Raw genomic sequence first — 22924 nt, forward strand, 5'->3', positions numbered from 1 at the left:
TTTAAAGGGAACTTTATTCTATCCCAGCTTAAAAATTCACTGCTCGACAGAGTGATACCATCATTCCACTGAAAATGCCCAAGCGCTTTGGGGTAAGAGAAATGGCAGTGGCTCAACTTCATAAGAATATTTGTTAATGATCATTGTCCCCAGGGTTTGTATTTTGCTTATCACATGACCTGCTCACTCCTTTATTTTAAAAGAAAGCATCACACTCCACCAAACTACTCTCAGTGTGTTAGTTCAGATTGCAGCACTGAGATAATGGCGGAAGGCTGTAGTAGGTAACAGACATTTCACTCAGAAGCTGATAAACAAGGCAGTATATTAAGGAACAGGCATCTCCTGTTTTTAGAAGTGGTCTCAAAAATTAGTAACGTTTGTTTCTCTTACAAAATCTCCACTTAGCCATCCGTTTTTCATATCTCATTTAGCAGGAGTTGGGGAGCAGATGTGTCTCTCCTCTCGCTTTTTTTCTGCAATGACAAGTAAGATTTTACTAGTTGATTTGTTGATCAATAAAATATGACTTAATTCTTGGGTATTGTAAGATGTTATAATTGATTCAGTAAATATTTATTGAGCTTCTTGTGTGAGCCAGGTACTGTTTTGGAAGCTGAGGTTGAATCAACAAGACACGTAAATATCCTGCTCTCTGGAGATCTTATGGGGAAGCAGGCAGCAAATAAATACTGTGGGATAGTGATAAATGCTTCTGAAACAAACAGTGATTAAGAGTTAAGAGACAAGAGGGACTAGTAGGTGGGGGAAGAAGTTTAGAGGGTTAGGTTAAGATAAAAGTCCTGGTATTACAGTCCATCTCCCAGGGCATTGAAAACCTCCTGTTGTGGGTTAGCAATCTGTTTCCTGGAAAATGCATTCCCCCAGATCTCCCAGCTCACTGGCACCTCTGGGTAGGTAAAACTTGGATTATCATCTAGAAAGATTGTTTAGTAGAGGAGTTGGAGAAAATAGTATTTTAAAGGTGACAGAGAAAATGCAGCATGTATAAATCTCTCATGAACACTACCGGAAGATTTCAGGTAATAGAAGAGGTGAAGTATAATATAAGGAAAAGGAATATTGGTAATTATTTTTGTCCTTGAATTCCTAAAATAGCCTTAAATAAGACATTAAGTGCGTTAGGGGCCGGGCACAGGTTCACCATGTTGCCAAGGCTGGTCTTGAACTCCTGACTCAAATGATTCTCCCTCCTCAGCCTCCAAAAGTGTTAGGATTACAGGCAATAGCCACTGTGCCTGGCCTAACCCTGTCTCTTTAAAAAAAACAAAAAACTAAAAGAAAATTTTAAGTACATTAGGAAATTACATTCTAAGTTATGTATTGCTTAGAACTGAAATACATGTCATTCACATGAAATTCTATTTTCTTTGTAGTACTGGTACTGTTTACTCAAGCCTCTAGTGCTGTATTTCCAATAATTTGTGTAATTTGTGTGCTTTTTTTTTTTTTTTTTTGCTTTGAGACAGGGTCTGCTCTGTTGCGCAAGCCACCATGCCCGGCTAATTTTTTGTAGAGACAGGGTCCTCAAGTGATCCTCCTGCCTCAGCCTCCCAAAGGGCTAGAATTATAGGCATGAGCCACCGTGCCTGGCTGTGTGTGCTTTTTAAATGTTCTCTTCTTTATGAATGGAAGAGTGGGAAGCAGAAGCATGTGGTGTAGTATAAAATATCTACAGTCAGTGCTGTGCGAGCTGGACCACACAGGTCAGCTAACATATGTGGAGGGGGAGGCTGTTTAGCAGTGAACCAAATGGAGCTCCTTAGAATAACAGTGACTACTGTACAAATTTGGATTCAGCGTGAAGAAGAGAATCCTCATTTATTCTTACATATTTTGAGTTCTCCTAGTGTGAGCTATACATGTCAGACACTGGGATCAGTCCTTCTAGCTCTGTATCCCTCCCTTCCCTTGTTTTTTCTTCTTGACTTCTTTTGGTAGAGGAAAAAAATGCATACACTGTTAAACATAGGTAACTAGGGAAGCCTCACTGAAAAGGGAAAGGTGATTTTATGTCTAGAGGTTTTCAAATGCTTCTGTATAGTTCATAGGGTAATAGTTATCCATTGTAAACTGCCTGTGGTTAGGACCTGTGATTGACACCTTTTGTTATCGCTTATACCTAGTAGGAGCTCAAGAAGCGTTCGCTGATGATGATGACGAAAGTTATGTCCATTTGTGATCACTAACTTAGTGCTTTTCCCTTCCAGTTGATCTTGTATCTATTGAGCATCTCCTATGTGCATGGATTTTGATTTACTTGGATGAGAATCACTGTCGATTAAAGTTCTAAAAATAATTTTCATCTCAGAAATTTCATCCCAGACTTCTGTGGTACCTTCAGATAGCACAGAAGCTTTTATGAAGGTCAAGAAGGTTGATGCTAAAGTCTTGACAGATGATATCTGGACCCCAGTTTAGAAAAACTTGGACTTTTGTTACAGGTGAGCAGCGTGGAACTGTGATGCTCTAGGGCCGGCCTTCTCTTGGTGTTGACAGTTGTGAGTCCAGCTTTGTTGTGTGGGTTGTCGCAGTGTGGTGTCCCGTGTCCAAGGTTGTTTGATTTTCTGCCAGGCCAGTTAACTCACCTGGGTCTGAACCTCATGTTTACTAGCCACAGTTATTTGACCTCAGCACTTGATCCAGCCAAAACAACAGCAAGAGAAATAGGGCAAGAATGAATCCATAGTTCAGAAAACCTTGTTATCATCACAAGATCAGCAGTTCGAAGTGTATCTTCTCATAATGGAAAAGAGGACACCATTTCTTAGGTTTTGATGGTAGGAAGGTAAAAGAGAGTAACTGTCAGTTTTTCTGTGGTGTAGTCTAATGCAGATTTTTCTCTTTTACTCTAGGGTTTATTAGATCTTTTTTTTTTTTTTTTTTTTTTTTAAAGACAAGGTCTCGCTCTATTGCTCAGGCTGCAGTGCAGTGACCTGACCATAGTTTAACCGAGTACCCCCACTTTCCTAAGAGATGGTTTAATTATTTTTCTCTCTCTTCTTTTTCCCCCAGTTCCCCACTTCCCCTTTAGAAATGCAAATATAGCCTGTTACCTCCCCTTTAGCAGACTCTCCCTGTAGGGCAAGTTCATCTACCTGCCAACATGCTCAGCCCTTAGAGACTTCTTTCTTTATGTCCCCTGAGTTCAAAAATAAATAGGCAGTTGCTAATGAGGATTGGACGGCTGATACAAGAAGTCCACAGAAGTTGGGTGTGCTGGGTGTGGTGACACACACTTTTAATCCCAGTGCCTTGGGAGACCAAAATGGGAGGAATGTTTGATGCCAGGAGTTGGAGATCAGCCTGGTCAACATAGAAAAACTCCATCTCTACCAAAAAAAAATGACAAAGAAAAAAAATTAGCTGGGAGTGGTGGTGCACATCTGCAGTCCCCAGCTACTTGGGAGACTGAGGCGGGAGGATCGCTTGAGCCCAGGAGTTTGAGGCTGCAGTGAGCCATGATCACACCGCCATATAGAGTGAGACCTTGTACCTTAAAAAAATAAAAATAAAAAGTTGAGTGCTTAGTAGAATATTGGAAACTAAAGGCCACTGCCATGTGAAGAAAGCATTAATGAAAGACTTAAAAGTTTAGCCAGAAAGTAGTTTAACAAGTTCATCAAATCGGATTAATAAGCATTTACTGAATGTCTGCCACCTACCTCATATTCTGACCTTGTGAGGTAATTTTGTTGTCTAGTTAGTTGCTGAGTGCCAGTGTCAGACACAAAGTGTGTGCTCAATAGATGGATTTTTAGAAGAACAATTTTAAGTATCCAACTGACATTTTTAGGTCTGAAATTTCAACCACAGTTTCCTAGAGAAGGGTCAGAGCTTTGCAATAGGTGGCATTAAGAACTGGAATAATGCTTTCTGTAAGCACATGGCACTGTTTTGGGTGTTGGGGAGGATTCCAAGATGCATAAGAGTATTCCCTTCCCTGCCCTCTCCAGCCCAGTAGATTCAACCCACAGGGAGGCCTGGGTGGGAGACCAGATGTTTGTAGAGACAGACAGTAAACACATTCACACAGCAATCTACTGCTCCAGTTCGCTTGGGTCAGACGACTAGGATTCCTAAATGAGTTCTTTTACTAATACAAATGTTCTTTGAGTAAAACAAACTCATTTAGTTACTCGAGGGGAAAAGGAAAAGAAACGGGAATTAGGGAGACTACATACAGCCTCTTTGTGACTTTTTCCTTTCTTGTGCTAATGTGATAAACTAATCCTCAGTCATTTGATTATGGATAATGGCATGTAATATATTTACTGTCTTCAGAATATTCTTTTGTATTTTAACTGGGGAATTTAAGTCATGGCGGCCACTGAGAAAAATACTTTTGAGGAAGGTGGCTTTTTGAAAACTTTAAATCCTCTCTGTGGTATAAGTGTTGTTTTACATTAAATTCATTTTTTTCATTTAAATTCATTTCATTTCATTAAATTGCATTTCATTAAATTTCATTTAAATTAAAAATGAAAATTTTTCATTTTCATTTAAATTAAATATTTTTCATTTAAATTCATACAAGATCTGGCTCTTTCGCCCAGATTGGAGGGCAGTGGTGCCATCTTGGCTCACTGCGATCTCCTCCTCCCCGGCTCAAGCCATCCTCCCACCTCCTGCCTCAGCTTCCTGAGTAGCTGGGACCACAGGTGTGCACCACCACACCCAGCTAATTTTTGTATTTTCGGTAGAGATGGGGTTTCGCTATGTTGCCCAGGCTGGTCTCGAACTTCTGAGCTCAAGTTATCCACCCATCTTGGCCTCCCAAAGTGCTGGGATTACAGGTGTGAGTCACCTCGCCTGACTTAAATTCATTATTTTTTAATTTAATTTTTTCCATAGGTTGCACAATCATATGATTTTAAAAAAGCATGCAGAAAGGTATACAGTGAAAAAACATCTTCCCTCTAGGCAGCCACTATTAATAGTTTGTGTTTATTCCAGATATATTTGACACACATCTAGGCACATACACACATGTATTCAAAAGGAGAAGTTTTTGATACATATAATCTTGGTATGTGAACAGTGATTACACATAAAGGAAAATTGTTTTCTGTATCATCTGTCATGATGGAACTATTAAGATTAGTCAGCATAAGATGAAGTTGTAGATGAATAGTGATAACTTCAAAGTGTGAAGGTACAATACATAATTAGGCCTGGGACAGAAAACAGTGCTAATCAAGTGTACCTAGGAAATGACAAAAATGTGTATTTGTTTGTTTGCTGTTTGTTTTTTTGAGATGGAGTGTCGCTCTTGTTGCCCAGGCTGGAGTGCAGTGTCACGGTCTTGGCTCACTGCAACTTCTGCCTCCTGGGTTCAAGCGATTCTCCTGCGTCAGCCTCCGGAGTCGCTGGGATTATAGGTACCCGCCACCACACCCGGCTAATTTTTATAATTTTTAGTAGAGATGGGGTTTCACCATGTTAGCCAGGCTGGTCTTGAACTCCTGACTTCAGGTGATCCACCCGCCTCAGCCTCTCAAAGTGCTGGGATTACAGGCGTGAGCCACCTCCCCCGGCCAACACGTTTGTATTTGAATTTAGCAAAATCGTCTAAAGGAAGCAATATGTGTTCTTCTAATTTTTAAAAAACAACAAAATGGGTCCAGAGTACATGTACCACTTGTGATTTGAGTTACCAGTGAGTATGTGAGATGACTCACAGGAGCTAGGATTGGAAAGGTAGTGTTGGCCAGGCCGTGGAAATGCCGGGGAATAGAACTGAATTTTAGTCTTCAGGCGTGGTGACTGTTGGCATTTTCTGAGCCCAGGAGTGATAGCATCAGAGCTGTGCTTTGAAACATTGAATGGATATGTGATTGGGATGGACTTAAAAGGAGAAATACTGGGCCGAGTGCGGTGGCTTATGCCTGTAATCCCAGCACTTTGGGAGGCCAAGGCAGGAGAATTGTTCAAACCCGGGAGATGGAGGTTGCAGTGAGCCAAGATCACGCCACTGCACTCCAGCCTGGGTGATAGAGTGAGACTCTGTCTTGAAAAAAAAAAAAAGAGAGAGAGAGAGAGAGAGAAATACTGTGTAGCTGCAATGATGAAAAGTGAGCGTTAATGAAGCTGTGTTTTTGTGAACGGAGACAACAGGCAGTACCTTCAGGAGTGAGTGAGACTTTGATACGATTTTCATTAGTTATCATTACAGATAGGTTCAAGAATATTCTCAGGAGGGCCCTAACATTTCTTTTAAACAATAAATTCAACCCCAAACCAAAGGATCCCACAGTATATAACAGCAGATGTATCCTAGGAACGTCTCCCAAGTTGAATATTCTACTTGGAGCCTTCTTAGTTCTGGCCGTTCCCAGGGGATTTATTTCGCACACCTGAGTCTTAAGCTGCTTTTGTTTTTGAAGCACACTGTCACATTGGTCATGGTAATTGACTGTTGCCTCCCTAAAAATATCTTAGGCTTCGTTTCCCAACCATATCATTTTGGGGATGGGAAGTGCCCTAGATTCCTTAAAATGTAGAATTCTTTATAGTCAGAATGGTACACATGGTTGTGCTAGAAAGGTGACGCAGCAAGTTTGGTGCCAAGGGTTCAGGACACAGAAAATGAACAGTGTCTGTGGAAGGCTGTTAGTATTGAAACAATTGCATATCACCTTGCCAGCATTTTTAACATTGCAGCTGTACTTTTGAAAGAAAAAATTGCAAACTCAGAACCTGTATTTTTATCCTTCACAGCTGTAGGTCACCTATCCCACCTAGGTTGTTTGGTTGAATGGGGATGACAGGTAGGTAGGCAGCCCTTCCCAGGGGCTCTTCTAAATAGCCTGAGGATTTAGGTCTAAGTCACACCCTGCTTTAGTCTAGGAGTGTGTGCTTCTATAGTGTTTTGAGACGGAGTCTGGCTCTATCACCCACGCTGGAGTGCAGTGGCGCATTCTTGGCTCACTGCAACCTCCGCCTCCCGGGTTCAAGTGATTCTCCTGCTTCAGCCTCCCAAGTAGCTGACACTACAGGCGCCCGCCATCACGCCCGGCTAATTTTTGTAGTTTTAGTAGAGGCAGGGTTTTGCCATGTTGGCCAGTCTGGTCTCGAACTCCTGACCTCAGGCAATCCGTGCCCCTCGGCCACAGAAAGTGCTGGGATTACAGGCATGAGCCACCACTCCTGGCCTGCTTCTGTAGTTTTTGTAAGTATGGTGGAACTTTCCAGAAATCCCAGCATGTTTGCATGTATGTTGGTGGGCCTGTCAGCCCAGGTGCTGCTTTGGGAGAAGGCAGCTAGGTGTGTGAGGTATGCCTGCTTTGCCCCTGCAGCTAGCCAGCACTCAGCAGCTACTCTAAGCACTTGCCAGTCCTGCTGTTTGTCAGCCCAGGGTTTCTAGGTATGAGTAGCCACAAGCTGGATGTAAAGAAAAATGAATATGGTTTAACTGTAAGTAAAACGCTTCTGAAGCCAAGAGGGGAGCAAGGGATTGTGCATCTTTAGGATAAGACACATGAACTTGTTTATTAGGCTACTAGGATTTATTCAATAGACTTTCTATTTTAGTGTGGAATATATCTCTTGGAAAATTAGATAAATATTTTACAAATACTCATTTCTAAAGTAACCTGAATTTCTGTAGTTCTCACCCACCTGTATATATGGGTGAGTTTACATAAATTAAACTAATTTTAAAGTTTTTTAAATGAGGTTCTGATCGCATACAGAACCTCATCCTCTTGCAGTACTCCTACGTCCTTGCTCTACCACCCCATCAGCGTTTCCGGGAGCCACAGACAGTGTCCCATGTATTTGGGGATACTTTCAACTTCCATTCTTCCATTCTTGTTGCCTGCAAAGCACTGGAGAGAGGTCCCTGTGCTATGGCGCCACTGCCAGTCTGTGAGAAAGATGTTCCCTGCCAGGGTGCTACTGTCTCAGTCCTCCAGGGCTGCGTGTCTGGAGGGGCTTGGTCTGTCCTTCGGGGTTTATCTAAGCCAAGGCCCCATGTATGCTTTATAGAAGCTGGGAGGTTAGCCCTGTTTCTCTCACTCAGGCTTGTTTTTATTTTTATTTTTATTTATTTATTTTTTTTGAGACGGAGTCTTGCTCTGCCGCCCAGGCTGGAGTGCAGTGGCCGGATCTCAGCTCACTGCAAGCTCCGCCTCCCGGGTTCACGCCATTCTCCTGCCTCAGCCTCCCGAGTAGCTGGGACTACAGGCGCCCGCCACCTCGCCCGGCTAGTTTTTTTTTTTTGTATATTTTTAGTAGAGACGGGGTTTCACCATGTTAGCCAGGATGGTCTCGATCTCCTGACCTCGTGATCCGCCCGTCTCGGCCTCCCAAAGTGCTGGGATTACAGGCTTGAGCCACCGCGCCCGGCCATGGCTTGTTTTTAAAAAATGTTTTTGGGCCAGGCATGGTGGCTCACACCTGTAATCCCAGCACTTTGGGAGGCCGAGGTGGGCAGATCACAAGGTCAGAAGATTAGGACCATCCTGGCTAACACGGTGAAACCCTGTCTCTACTAAAACTACAAAAAATTAGTCGGCGTGGTAAGCACGTGCCTGTAGTACCAGCTACTCAGGAGGCTGAGGCAGGAGAATCACTTGAACCCTGGAGGTGGAGGTTGCAGTGAGCCAAGATCGTGCCACTGCACTCCCGCCTGGGCCTACAGAGCGAGACTCTGTCTTAAAAAAAAAAAAAAAGAAGAAAAAATGTTTTCTTCTTATGGAAGCTAAGGAACTTATGCCCCTCCTTGCATCTCCTGTGAAGACGGCGTCTTCTTTTTTCTTGTGGCTTCTCTCCATCTGGCTCAGACTGACTGCTGGGATCAAGCCAGGGCCTTCTCTAGTCCCCAACCCTGAGTCCCTACACATAAGCCACCTCCCACAAGGCCTCTTCCTCTTATGTAAATCAACTCATGAAAATACATACCTGAGGGCTGCTTGCAGGCTGCCAATTTGTTATACATGAAATCTACATCTCAACTGTTCCAGAAATTTCCATGTGTTTTTCCTGAAGCAGAGTTGTTAATCTCTTTTTTTTTTTTTCTGATTTTTTTCCCATTTCACTGAATCTTTCTTTTTTTCTGAAATTGCAACCCCTAGATAGCTCAGAAAGTTGGATGTTTCCCAGATTTGCATTTGGGTCATTCTTGAGGTCTCATTCTTTATTCTCTTAGTTTAGGGCAGTCTCAACTTTGGCCTCCTACAATGATCATCCCTGTCGACATTGAGGACTTAAGAGATTTATTCCTGAGTTTCAGATCTAGTTTTGGGCCTCAGACTTATTTATTCAACTGCTTAACTTGACATTTCCACCTGGCAGTCCCAGTGGTACCCGAAGCTTGAGTCCATGACATCTTATGACCAATGTCTGTCTCTGTTCCTCTTGTTCCTGTGTCAGTGAATAGCACCTCCGAAAGTCAGGTCCCACAACTGAGTCCTTTTTTTTTTTGAGACGGAGTCTCGTTCTGTCGCCTAGGCTGGAGTGCAGTGGCGCGATCTCGGCTCACTGCAACTTCTGCCTGCCAGGTTCAAGCAATTCTCCTGCCTCAGCCTCCCGAGTAGCTGGGATTACAGGCGCCCACCACCACGCCTGGCTAAATTTTTATATTTTTAGTAGAGACGGGGTTTCACCATGTTACCCAGGATGGTCTCGATCTCCTGACCTCGTGATCTACCCGCCTCAGTCTCCCAAAGTGCTGGGATTACAGGTGTGAGCCACCGCGCCCGGCTTAACTGAGTCCTTCTTGACATCTCCTTCTCCTCATACCCCATAGGCACTCCATCAAGTCCTGTCCTTTTACCTCTTTTGTTAATTTTATTTTTTTATTCATTTATTTATTTTTGAGACAGGGTGTCACTCTGTTGCCCAGGCTGGAGTGCAGTGGCACAGTCATGGCGCACTACAGCATCGGCCTCCTGGGCTCTTGTGATCCTCCATGCCTCACCCCCACAATAGCTGGGACTACAGGTGGGTGCCACCACACCCAGCTAATTTTTTTTATTTTTATTTTTCTGAGACAGGATCTGGCTCTGTTGCCCAGGCTGGAGTGCAGTGGCATGATCTTGGCTTCCTCCCACTTCAGCCTTTCAAGTAGCTACGTCTAAGGGTGCGTGCCACCGCCCTTGACTAGTTTTTGTATTTTTTGTAGAGACGGGTTTCACCATGTTGCCCAGGCTGATCTTGAACTCCTGAGCTCAAGCCATTCATCTGCTTTGGCCTCCCAAAGTGCTAGGATTAAAGGTGTGAGCCACTGTGCCTGACCCGCGCTAATTAAAAAAGTTTTTCTAGAGATGGGGTCTCTGTTGCCCATGCAGGTCTCAAACTCCTGGACTCAAGCCATCCTCCTGCCTTGGCCTCTCAGAATGTTGGATTACAGGGGTGCCTGCCCTTATCTCTTGAGTATCTTGCATTCATCCACTTCTTTCAGTCTTTCCTGCTTGGTCTCAGCTACCATCATGTCCCACCTAGATAACTGTAACAACCTTTCCATTGGTCTCTGCCTCCATGTTGGCTCCCCCTTCCATTGATTCTTTTAAAAATGCAAGCCTAATCAAATTCCTCTTTAGCAACATGTTTGTTTAAAACTTTCAGTAACTTATTGTTCTTCCTAGATCTCTAGCCTAACCTCCAGTCATAATTACTGTCACTCCTCATGCTCCACCCTCAGTCCTCATAGGGCCCGGCTTTTTCTGTCTGTAGGGACTTTATATATTGTTTCCCCTGCCTTGAGCACTCCGCTGCCCCCTGTACCTAGTTAACTTCTCTTCCTTTAGACCTCAGTCATCAGTTTTGCAGGGAAGCTTTTCCTATCTTTCAACTTACATCTTCTTATAGTGCCATAATACCTCTCCTTCACTGTGGGTATATAGCACCATATATATAGCACCATATACCCCTCCTTCACAGTAGGTATGTAGCACCATATACCCCTCCTTCACCATAGGTATATAGCGCCCATATACTGCTCCTTCATGGTAGGAATATAGCGCCGTATACCCCTCCTTCACGGTAGGTGTATAGCGCCATATACCCCTCCTTCACGGTAGGAATATAGCACCGTATACCCCTCCTTCACGGTAGGTATATAACGCCGTATACCCCTCCTTCACCATAGGTATATAGCACCCATGTACTGCTCCTTCATGGTAGGAATATAGCGCCGTATACCCCTCCTTCATGGTAGGTATATAGCGCCGTATACCGCTCCTTCACAGTAGCTATATAGAGCCATATACCCCTCCTTCACGATAGGTATATAGAGCCATATACCCCTTCTTCACCGTAGGTATATAGCGCCCATAAACCGCTCCTTCATGGTAGATATATACCCCTCCTTCACGGTAGGAATATAGTGCCGTATACCGCTCCTTCACGGTAGGAATATAGTGCCGTATACCCCTCCTTCATGGTAGGAATATAGTGCCGTATACCGCTCCTTCACAGTAGATCTATACCCCTCCTTCACAGTAGGAATATAGTGCCGTATACCGCTCCTTCACAGTAGATCTATACCCCTCTTTCACAGTAGGAATATAGTGCCGTATACCGCTCCTTCACAGTAGATCTATACCCCTCCTTCACGGTAGGAATATAGTGCCGTATACCCCTCCTTCACAGTAGATCTATACCCCTCCTTCACGGTAGGAATATAGTGCCGTATACCGCTCCTTCACAGTAGATCTATACCCCTCCTTCACGGTAGGAATATAGTGCCGTATACCGCTCCTTCACAGTAGATCTATACCCCTCCTTCACGGTAGGAATATAGTGCCGTATACCGCTCCTTCACAGTAGATCTATACCCCACCTTCACGGTAGGAATATAGTGCCGTATACCGCTCCTTCACAGTAGATCTATACCCCTCCTTCACGGTAGGAATATAGTGCCGTATACCGCTCCTTCACAGTAGATCTATACCCCACCTTCACGGTAGGAATATAGTGCCGTATACCGCTCCTTCACAGTAGATCTATACCCCTCCTTCACGGTAGGAATATAGTGCCGTATACCGCTCCTTCACAGTAGATCTATACCCCTCCTTCACGGTAGGAATATAGTGCCGTATACCGCTCCTTCACAGTAGATCTATACCCCTCCTTCACGGTAGGAATATAGTGCCGTATACCGCTCCTTCACAGTAGATCTATACCCCACCTTCACGGTAGGAATATAGTGCCGTATACCGCTCCTTCACAGTAGATCTATACCCCTCCTTCACGGTAGGAATATAGTGCTGTATACTGCTCCTTCACAGTAGATCTATACCCCTCCTTCACGGTAGGAATATAGTGCCGTATACCGCTCCTTCACAGTAGATCTATACCCCTCCTTCACGGTAGGAATATAGTGCCGTATACCCCTCCTTCACAGTAGATCTATACCCCTCCTTCACGGTAGGAATATAGTGCTGTATACTGCTCCTTCACAGTAGATCTATACCCCTCCTTCACGGTAGGAATATAGTGCCGTATACCGCTCCTTCACAGTAGATCTATACCCCACCTTCACGGTAGGAATATAGTGCCGTATACCGCTCCTTCACAGTAGATCTATACCCCTCCTTCACGGTAGGAATATAGTGCCGTATACCGCTCCTTCACAGTAGATCTATACCCCTCCTTCACGGTAGGAATATAGTGCCGTATACCGCTCCTTCACAGTAGATCTATACCCCTCCTTCACGGTAGGAATATAGTGCCGTATACCGCTCCTTCACAGTAGATCTATACCCCTCCTTCACGGTAGGAATATAGTGCCGTATACCGCTCCTTCACAGTAGATCTATACCCCTCCTTCACGGTAGGAATATAGTGCCGTATACCGCTCCTTCACAGTAGATCTATACCCCTCCTTCACGGTAGGAATATAGTGCCGTATACCGCTCCTTCACAGTAGATCTATACCCCTCCTTCACGGTAGGAATATAGTGCCGTATACCGCTCCTTCACAGTAGATCTATACCCCTCCTTCACGGTAGGAATATAGTGCCGTATACCCCTCCTTCACGGTAGTTGTCACAGTTGTAATTTTATACTCATTCGGATGGCTCCTGGTGTTTCCTCTTCATTAGTTATTGAACACCATATGAAGGCAGAAACTTCCCTCTGTGTCTTTAAGGCCTAGTCGGATGATTTAGTAGGCAAGTGATACATATTTAAAAGAATGAATAACTGGGAATCAGTAAAGCATAGGCACAAAGAGAATGGATTTGGAGTTTGTCATTGGTCTGGATTTGAATCTGGGCTCTCCCCTAATAACTGTGACAGTGGGCAGCTTGCTTAAGAGAGAAGTCTCTCCATCTGAAAAAAGGATATAGTAAATACTTTCAAAGGTTCTTTGGAACAATGTGATAGCATTTGTAAAATAAAGATTATCATGCTTTGGATATGGAAGATGTTAAGTGGTAGCTTTTACACTTATTTTTTACAAACCTTTTTATTATAAAATAAAAAATGCAGATTCAGAAAATCCCACCAAACAAATGTATAGATGGATGGATGATTATAGAGAGAACTCCCTGGAGATACACCCCTTTGTATCTCCACTCCAATGTCATCACCTTCTCTCCTACCTTAGCAACCTCATCTTGACTTTATAGGAATCACTTCCTTGCGTGTCATTATAGTTTTATCACTCTGGTGTGCATCAGTGGACATAATAGTTTAGTCTTGTCTCTTAAAAAAAAAGTTTCCCTTCTATCCTTTTATTTTCTTTAGTTTATCTACTGAAGAACCTAGAGGATTTGTCCTATAGAGTGTCCTGTGTCTGGATTTTGCTGATTGCATATCAGTGATGCAGTTCAATGTGCTCCTCTGTGTGCTCTGTGTCCTGCAAATTGACAGTGGGTCCAGAGGCCTGCTCAAACTCCTGTTTGATTCCTTTGGCAAGACTTTAGCTAGTGGTGTGCTCTTTTATTAGAAGTCATGTTGTACCTGGTTCTCTTTCCCTTTGTGATATTAGTAGCTATTGACACTCAATACCTAGATCCATTAATTTATTAGGAGTGACAAGATGGTGATATTTTGTCATTTTTCAGTTATTGACTTAAATACTTTTAGAAGAGTATTGTCTCTTGTCCCTTGTCTACTCTTTGGTTACATAAAGGTACAGTTCAGTAGAAAAGCTGGATGAAACCTTGATTCTTCACTTTATCAGTTTCCACAATGAGTTAGTTCCTTATCCTCTGAAGGTGACCAATTCCCCCATTGTGTGTTTTTAAAAAGTATTATTATGAATTCTGCTGGGCGTGGTGGCTCACGCCTGTAATCCCAGCACTTTGGGAGGCTGAGGCAGGTGGGTCACTGAGGTAGGAGTTGGAGACCAGCCTATACAACATGGTGAAACCCGTCTCTACTAGAAATACAAAAAATTAGTTGAGTGTGGTGGCGGATGCCTGTAATCCCAGCTACTCGGGAGACTGAGGTAGGACAATTGCTTGAACCCAGGAGGTGGAGGTTGTAGTGAGCTGAGATCACACCACTGCACTCCAGCCTGGGCAACAAGAGCAAAACTCCGTCTCTTTCTCTCTCTCTCTCTATATATGTATGTAAAATGAATTCATGGATTTGACTATATTTGATGGGTTTCAATAAGTTGTGATTAATATATTTTTTTGAAGCCTATATTATCCCATCTTTGGCCAGTGGGAGCCCTTGTTAGTTGACTCTTGCATCCTTTGGACATAACCCTTGTGGTCTTTGAGTGTTTTCTTGCTATGTGGTATAACAAAATGTTTCAGGCTCGTTTTGAATGTCTTCTGCTTATACCTGAAATTAACCATTTCTCCAAGATGAGCCCTGTTTGTTTTTTTAAAGTGGTAAATGGCATTTCAATAACTCGTTCTGAGTGTCAGGGAGGCTTATTACTATTGGACTGGTCATTGTTTCTTGACTTCCTCTATGGAAGGATCTAAAAAAATACATATGAGATCTGTGTATTGCAGAAAACAATCACCCAATAGTTAGATTTGTATATTCTATGTCTTTTTTTTTTTTTTTTTTTTTTTTGAGACGGAATCTCGCTCTGTTGCCCAGGTTGGAGCGCAGTGGCACGATCTTGCCTCACTGCAAGCTCCGCCTCCCGGGTTCATGCCATTCTCCTGCCTCAGCCTCCCGAGTAGCTGGGACTACAGATGCCCACCACCACGCCCGGCTAATTTTTGTATTTTTAGTAGAGACGGGGTTTCACCATATTTCACTGTGTGAACCAGTATGATCTCTAGCTCCTGACCTCGTGATCCACGCGCCTCGGCCTCCCAAAGTGCTGGGATTATAGGCGTGAGCCACCGCTCCCGGCCAGTATGTCTATGTCTTCTTAAAGGCCAGTGACACTCACTTTGAACTGTGCTTTATAATCCTCTATGTCATTTGCTTAGCATGGCATATGTTGGCATTGTTAACGGGTTCAGGGAAATCATTCCTGTGGCCCCAGTTTGACTTATTTCACCATCATCTATGACTATGAATACAGTGGACAAATACATGTATTACAGGAGTTATATAATGTGAACGTCATGAAGTGAATGCCTTAGTAATTGGTAGAGCTAAACTTAACATCTCTTGCACTGGCTGTTTGCAGATGTATTCGCTGCATTACGTTACCCAGTTTAATTCTGACATCTATCATGGGAGGTAGGGACTGTTATTCTCATTTTGCAGATGGGAAAACTGAGATTTAGTGAGGTTAAATGATGCGCCCAGGCTACCTAATCAGTGAAAGAACTGAGTTAAACCCATGTCTCTCTTTATTAACTCTGGAGTCTACACACTTAACCACTTTATTGCCTTTTTAATTATTAAAAATTTGTCTGGCCTGATTCAGAATTAAAACAACTTGGGAAGCTTTGGGATGATTCTAGGATCTGCTTAGGACTTAATGTCACTTCAGAGGTCTCAGAATGAACTTGAATGATGTCACAGCTGTCCCTTCTGTGCTCATGAGAATCTTTACTAATCAAGTAAGGCACCAGGATGTGACTGCAGAATCCCTCTCAATACAGCATTCCAGGCAGCCACTAAAAATTCATGCAGTTGGTACATAGCATGAAACCCATCTGGCATTTTGAGTGAGAACCTAGTAGAATGGCAGTGGTGCCTTTTGGATTCTGTGATCACTTTTTCTGTGCCTATATTACTGTGTCATCACTGCATTATAACAGCCAGGCATATACTTTTTTAGTCTCTTCTGGTAAAAATCAGTGTTTCCCAAACTATGATTCATTAACACTTAGTTCTGGGAGATGCTTTTAGGTACACTGCAAAAACAAAGAAGAGGAAGCACGGGAGGCTAGTTTGCTGGTCAAATAAGTCTGAGAAAACTAAAATTTTTTTTGTTGTTTGTTTGAGACAGGGTCTCACTGTGTTGCCCAGGCTGGGGTGCAGTGGCACAATTATAGCTCACTGTAGCCTTGACCTCCTGGACTAAAGCAGTCCTCCCACCTCAGCCTCCCAAGTAGATAGGATTACAGGCATGTGCCACCACACCCAGCTAATTTTTAATTTTTTTGTAGAGACAAGGTCTCACTATGTTGCCCAGGCTGGTCTTGAACTCCTGGGTTCAAGTGATCCTCCTACCTTGGCCTCCCAAAGTGCTGGGATTACAGGCATGAGCCACCACACTGGGCCTTGGAAAAACAAAATTCTTAAAGCTTTACAATGTGTGTGATTAAATGAACATTGTAAGAACTCCTACTATAAAGAAATCTGTTTAGCTTTTTGATCCAGTGTGCTCTAAACATGACTGATCCCTGTATCTCCTTCCTTTGATTTTTAAACAATAAGGAGATGTATTCTCTTAAGAAAGAATACACAGTCCAGAGAGAGGACAAGCTCAGGGCTAGGGCAGGCTCCACGTGGAGACCACTGAGCCTCCAGGACCGTTTCTCTGTGTTTCTTAGCCCTGTGCGTCGGAAGAGCTTTCGGGCTGTTGTCCGGGTGACCGTATCTGTTTCAGGCACCACGGCCATGCAGGATGCTACCCAGAGGAAGAGAGTCCCTTTTTGGAACAAGGAAAATGTGCTTAGAAATGCTCCTGGCAGTGTTCCTCTCACATCTTACTGGCCAGGTTTGGGCAGGTGCCCGTTTCTTACCTGTTGTTGGCATGGGGGACAGGATTTCTGTGATGGGCCGAGGCCAGTCATTTATCTTTTTTGTTTTGTTTCCCTTACGTCATTGTGTAGAACTAGGCCAGTCACTTAGAGAGGAGGGAGGTTGTGGGTCCACAACGCTTGGCCTCGTGTCAAGTTCTTCATGACAGGGCTGCCCTGCCTTTGTAGCCTTCACTCGTATTCCTCTTCTTTAAGCCGAACTGCTTGCTGTTCCCGAGTTTACCGTTGGGCGGGTGTGCGTGCACCTGGGAAGGCCTTCGCCTGCATTTTTGTAGGTTCAGCTCCACTTGTTGTTGAAGATCTGAATCAATTGCCCTTCCACCCAGGCGGCTTCATCATGCTCTTCATTTCTGCTCGGTAAGCATGCATTTATTGCGGGCAGGAGAGGGAGAGATCTAGGTAATTCCAGGTTTCTGGCTTGGAGGTTGAATGGGCACAGGTGCCCTTTGTGTAGGTTTGGGATGGTGGGACCTAAGGATGTGGTACATTTTGGCTATGTAGATTTTTTGATGCCTGTGGATCTGTCCAGCTGGCGGTTAGGTCTGCAGGTGTGCAGTTTGCAGGAGAGATCAGGGTTAAGCAGGTCGATTTGTTGGTGGTCAGTGTATACCTGACAGTTAAGACTACAGGGAATGAGACTGCCCAGGGCAGTAGGATGGCTGAGAAGCAGCGAGTCCAAGTGTAGGCAAGGGAGGAGCAGCCCACCGAGGAGAGAAAGAGCATTTAGAGGCTGTGAGATAGAGAGAGAAACTCAGAGAGCAAGAGGGAGCAGATGGTCAACAGTGTCTGGTGGGGCAGAGAGGTCCAGAGGGAGGACCGAGGGTGTGCCCTGGACTTGGCAACTGGGGGGCCTTTGGAGGTCCATGCCAGTGTGGTTTGGGGGTGGGAGTGGAGAGGTTCACAGTGTGCGGCCTGTGCTCTGTAGAAGCCTGGCTGAGAAAGCCAGAAGAGAAAGTGGTACCTAGAGTAGAGTGTGTGTTGCGGGATTTTTGTTGTCAGGGAGAGACATTTAAGCACATTTTTAGGTTAAGGGAAAGATGGGAAAGTAGAGAGGAAGGGCCTGAACATCTCAGAGATAGATGGCAATTGATGGAGCCATGCCCAAGGGGGCAGGATCAGAGCATAGGTGGGGGGTTTGACTTTAGTAGGAGATAAAAACGGGGGCACATGGAGAGAACTTCGTGGAGAATGGCAGGGAATTAAGGTATTTCAAGCTGGATAGTCTCGAATATTTTGGTAAGCGGGAGACAAAATTAATTACTGATAGTGAGAACTATGATATGTGTAGAGGATATTTTTTTATTTTTATTTTATTTTATTTTAGACAGCGTCTTGCTCTGTAGCCCAGGCTAGAGTGTAGAGGAAGATTGTAGCTCATTGCAGCCCTTTACCTCTTGACCTGAAGCAGTCCTCCTGCCTCAGCCTCCCAGAGTGCCACAATTATAGGTGTGAGCCTGTGTCTGCACAGGGTAATTTTAAGAAAGGCGGTAAAAGGTTTGGAAAAAACATCATTGGAAAGAATAACAGCAGAACCATTTATTGAGCCCTTATTGTGTACCAAGCATTTCACTAGACACTTTACATTCTCATTGAACCCTCACAGTTATCCTATGAGAAAGTTTCTGCTATTCCCATCGTATGGGTCAGGAAGCAGGTTTAGAGAGATGGGGTGACTAGCCGAAGGTGACAGAGCTTGCTAGGATGGTGCCAGGCTTTCTTTGACAGGAGAGCCAGCCCTCTTGATCTCTGTGCTCTGCTGTCTCATCAGGGAGAAGCAGCATCGCAAAGGTACGTGGGCTGAGTGCTGAGGAGTTAAGGGCCAAGATGTGAAGCTGGAGGCCATGAAAGACTAGCGACGCCTGCCGTGTGGTTGTGAAACTTTTGTAGCTGGAACGCTAACAAACTCCTGGAGTGAAGCAGTGGAGATGTCTGTGGGCTTGGTGTGACAGAGGGCCAGGGCACAAGAATGTTTCATGAGAGCCCCCCAGGCCTCATCAAGCCAAGGGAGGAGCCGAGGCCCGGAGGACGCTGAGAGCTTGGAGACAACGGAAGGGTCAGAGGCCTGCGAGGCCTCCTATCTGCTGTCATGCAAAAGCCTTCCATGTGGCCGTGAGAATGGGCGAGCGCCGAGGAGTGGGGATGAGGGTTGCTGGAGGCGAGGAGGTCCAGTTGCCGCGTGGGTGGAATGTTCTATGTCTGTTGTCTTTTTTCTCTTTGACTGAAGGAATTGCCCCCAGAAGTTCTCTGGTGAAATGTTGAAGGAAGATTGCATGATCCATTATTAAATCAGAGGGATGAGGAGGCTGAGGGTGGGGAGAATGGAGGTTGCCATCTGTTGTTTATTTTGCCCACGGCTATCTCTGGGTGTACCAGTGTCATTCAGGCCATTCTCTTGTGACTGTGCCAGGCACAGTTTTACTGACTACATGGCACACAAGTCAGGTATTGGGAAGAACTGTTTCTTCTTTAGAGGAGTATGTTTTAACCATGTTAAATTTCCAAGAATGGGTTTATTTATTGCCTCTACACAGTGTAGACCATTCCAGGAAAATAAATGATTTTTGATTCAAGCATGATATTTATTTATTTTTATATTTTTATTTATTTAGAGACAGGGTCTCACTCCTGTCACCCAGGCTGGAGTGCAGTGATGCAATTATGACTCTCTACAGCCTCAACTTCCTGGGCTCAGGTGATCCTCCCACCTCAGCCTCCTGAGGAGCTGGGACTATAGGCACATGCCACCACGCCTGGCTAATTTTTAAATTTTTTAGTAGAGATGAGGTTTCGCTGTGTTGCCCAGGCTAGGCTTTGAATTCCTGGCTCAAGTCATGGGCGCACCTTAGCCTCCCAAAATGCTGGGATTATTGGCGTGAGCCACTGTGCCTGGCCTAAGCACTGTATTTAAAACTACCTCTCATGCATTTAACTGATTTTCCTTGCCTTTTAAAGTGATTAATGGATTGTTACTATCATTGTGGAATAAAATTCTGTAGAGAAAGTTCATACTGCCTCTTTATGAACATACAAATGAAATATTATAATTATCATTTTAGTTAACCTAAAGTCCAAGTTATGAATGACTCTACATTAAAACAAACCTTCCTGATTTTCCAAATAATTAAACACTTCTGTTTTTTTCAGGGATCATAATTTTTTTTTTGAGACAGAGTTTTGCTCTTGTTGCCCAGACTGGAGTGCAGTGGCGTAATCTTGGTTCACCGCAATCTCCACCTCCCGGGTTCAAGTGATTCTCCTGCCTCAGCCTCCCAGGTAGCTGGTATTACAGGCAGGCACCACCACACCTGGCTAATTTTGTATTTTTTTTTTTTTTTAGTAGAGATGGGGTTTCTCCATGTTGGTCAGGCTGGTCTTGAACTCCCGATCTCAGGTGATCCACCTGCCTCAGCCTCCCAAAGTGCTGGGATTACAAGCATGAGCCACCGTGCCTGGCCCAGGGATCATAATTTTCATCATCAGGACCAGTTAGCAGTGTTTCCTAAAGTGTGGTCTGAGGGTCACAGAAATAATTTAGGAAATGTTGTTAAAAATACTATACTTACTCTAAAGACATATCCTAAACTTTGTGAATTAAGAATGTAAGGGAATAGTGTCTAAAAAATCTGCATTTGAACAAATTCCCCAAGTGATTCTTGAGGAAAACTGATGTAGAATGTTTTCAAGTTACAGATAGGGGCTTCCTGATGTCAACAAGGCCCAAGGAAACTAACTCACGTCTAAGAGATGGCACCACTGCACTTCAGCCTGGACAACAGAGCAGGACTCCATCTTCCAAAAAAAAAAAAAAGCAGAATTTATTCTTTGAATGTCAACACATTTATTTTAGGTAGAAGCAGAAGAAGCAATTTGTATGATCTAGATCTGGACTGCAGTAAATAACTTATAGTCATCAATTAAAAGGGATATAAAAGTCTGCCTCTTTGAGTAGATTTAATTGCATTGTATTTTTGTCTTTATGTAGCTAGTCTTTTATGGCAGTAATTCATTCCACATCTTAATATGATACGTTTATGCTATCTGGGCTGCTGGGTATGGGGTCCAACTTTTCACTTCAAAGGAACTATGGAAGTCAAGGTCCCATTGAATCAAATTACCAATGTAATATTTTTTTCTAAGTATTTTATCACCAGTTTATTTAAAAGCTAGTTAATGTGAAAAACACACTCACCCGTCTGAACCCAAAGAATGAACTCAGAGACACGAAGAACAGCAGAAGTGAGACTTTTAATGGTGGTCTTGCGAGATGGGGTGTCTGCTAGGCAGGCACACCGGGGGCAGTTTCAGCAGGTAATTTATCTCCTAGCATGCAAGTCCCCTCCCCAGTTCCTCATTGGTCAAGTACTATGGGGTTACAATCTTCCCGGAAGTCGCCTGAGTTTTATTATCCCCCTTATAAGGTTATACCCCATCCCCTTCCTCGCTTAAGTTTCAATTTCCCAATAACGAAATTTTCTTCCCTTTTATGGGCTGACCCCTCCTCTACATCCTGTTTGCTTATCATGACTTTCTAGGTGCACGAGCCGTGCAGTCTGTCATGTCCACAGGCTGGATACCAGTACTTAGATTATCATGCCTCGAAAATGGACCATTTAAAATGTTTCCTCATAGTTAACAAATTAACTAAGATAATGGAATTATGGTATTCCAGGACAGTAATGGAGTACAAAACAGTGATTGCTTTCGTGACTAAAGACCTCTGTGAAAAAGGCAATTCTATGTGACTCATTCAGTTGTTGAGTTACAGAACAGCTTTAAAGAGGGGCAGCTCTTCTGGCTTCCCCATCATTGATGTTCAGTGCTATCAGTGAGAACTGTTATGACATGAGAATTAGTTTTGCAATATACTTCAATATGTATGAACTTCAAAATTCTCTTAGATTGATTGTATACTTGAGTAATTTTTCTTTTGTGCCCTGGGCCAGAAAGTGAAATGGAGAGAGCATGCCAGAACAGGAAGAATATTGGAATTCCTAAGCCCAGCCTTCCATGGTGGTATGGCTCATTAGCTACCGATTATGAGTTTCCATCAAAAATAAAGCCAAGGCTGGTGGTGGTGGCTCACACCTGTAATGCCAGCACTTTGGGAGGCTGAGGCGGGTGGATCACCTGAGGTCAGGAGTTCGAGACCTGCCTGGCCAACATGGTGAAACCCCGTCTCTACTAAAAATAAAAAATTAACTGGGCATGGTGGTACATGCCTGTAGTCCCAGCTACTCGGGAGGCTGAGGCAGGAGAATCACTTGAACCTGGGAGGCGAGATCGCGCCATTGCACTCCAGTGATAGAGTGAGACTTTGTCTGAAAAAAAATAAAAATAAAAATAAATGAAGCCCTGTGAGTACAGAGAACATAATTTGTTTACCGTTCCCTCTCCAGTACCCAGCTAAGTGCCAGGCACACAGAGTGAGTCCTTAGTAAATGTTAGATGATTGAATAAATTGATGGAAACATGATTCGTATCATAGAAACCTATGATTTCCCTTATGAACTCAAAATTACAATAGAAGCCAGTGATAAAATAGTTACAGAATTTTTTTTATCGTACAAACTTTTTTAGGAATGCAAAAATTATTGTCAGGATTTTCAGTTACCTTTTTCTAAGCCAGTTTGCTTTTCTTCATTCATTTTTTCTAGCCTCTATTCGTTCTCTACTTGCCAATTTAGTCAAACCGCTATCTGCCTGTATGTTTTCAAGTACATGTTCTGATTTCAATTTTCAAGTGTTTGTCTGATTTGAAATATACTTAAATTTCTCTTGTAATCAAATGGAGTATGTTTTGTACAGAACTTCAGATCTAA

General features: G+C 43.7%; 1 protein-coding gene across 10 annotated transcripts in view; it reads left to right on the forward strand.

Moving 5' to 3' along the window:
* The window catches only part of SNX25 (sorting nexin 25), a 138255-nt gene that overhangs the window by 1385 nt on the left and 113946 nt on the right, over nt 1-22924 (forward strand). The window contains exon 1 of one of the 10 annotated variants that reach the window (XM_045391912.3): nt 2448-2465. The exons of the other annotated variants lie outside the window; for them this stretch is intronic. The gene's annotated coding sequence lies outside the window, so the exon portion shown is untranslated. Of the gene's footprint in view, nt 1-2447; nt 2466-22924 lie in introns of those variants that run through there. 10 annotated transcript variants of the gene reach the window in all.

This window comes from Macaca fascicularis, chromosome 5 (genome assembly GCF_037993035.2).
Source record: "Macaca fascicularis isolate 582-1 chromosome 5, T2T-MFA8v1.1".
Taxonomy (NCBI): domain Eukaryota; kingdom Metazoa; phylum Chordata; class Mammalia; order Primates; family Cercopithecidae; genus Macaca; species Macaca fascicularis.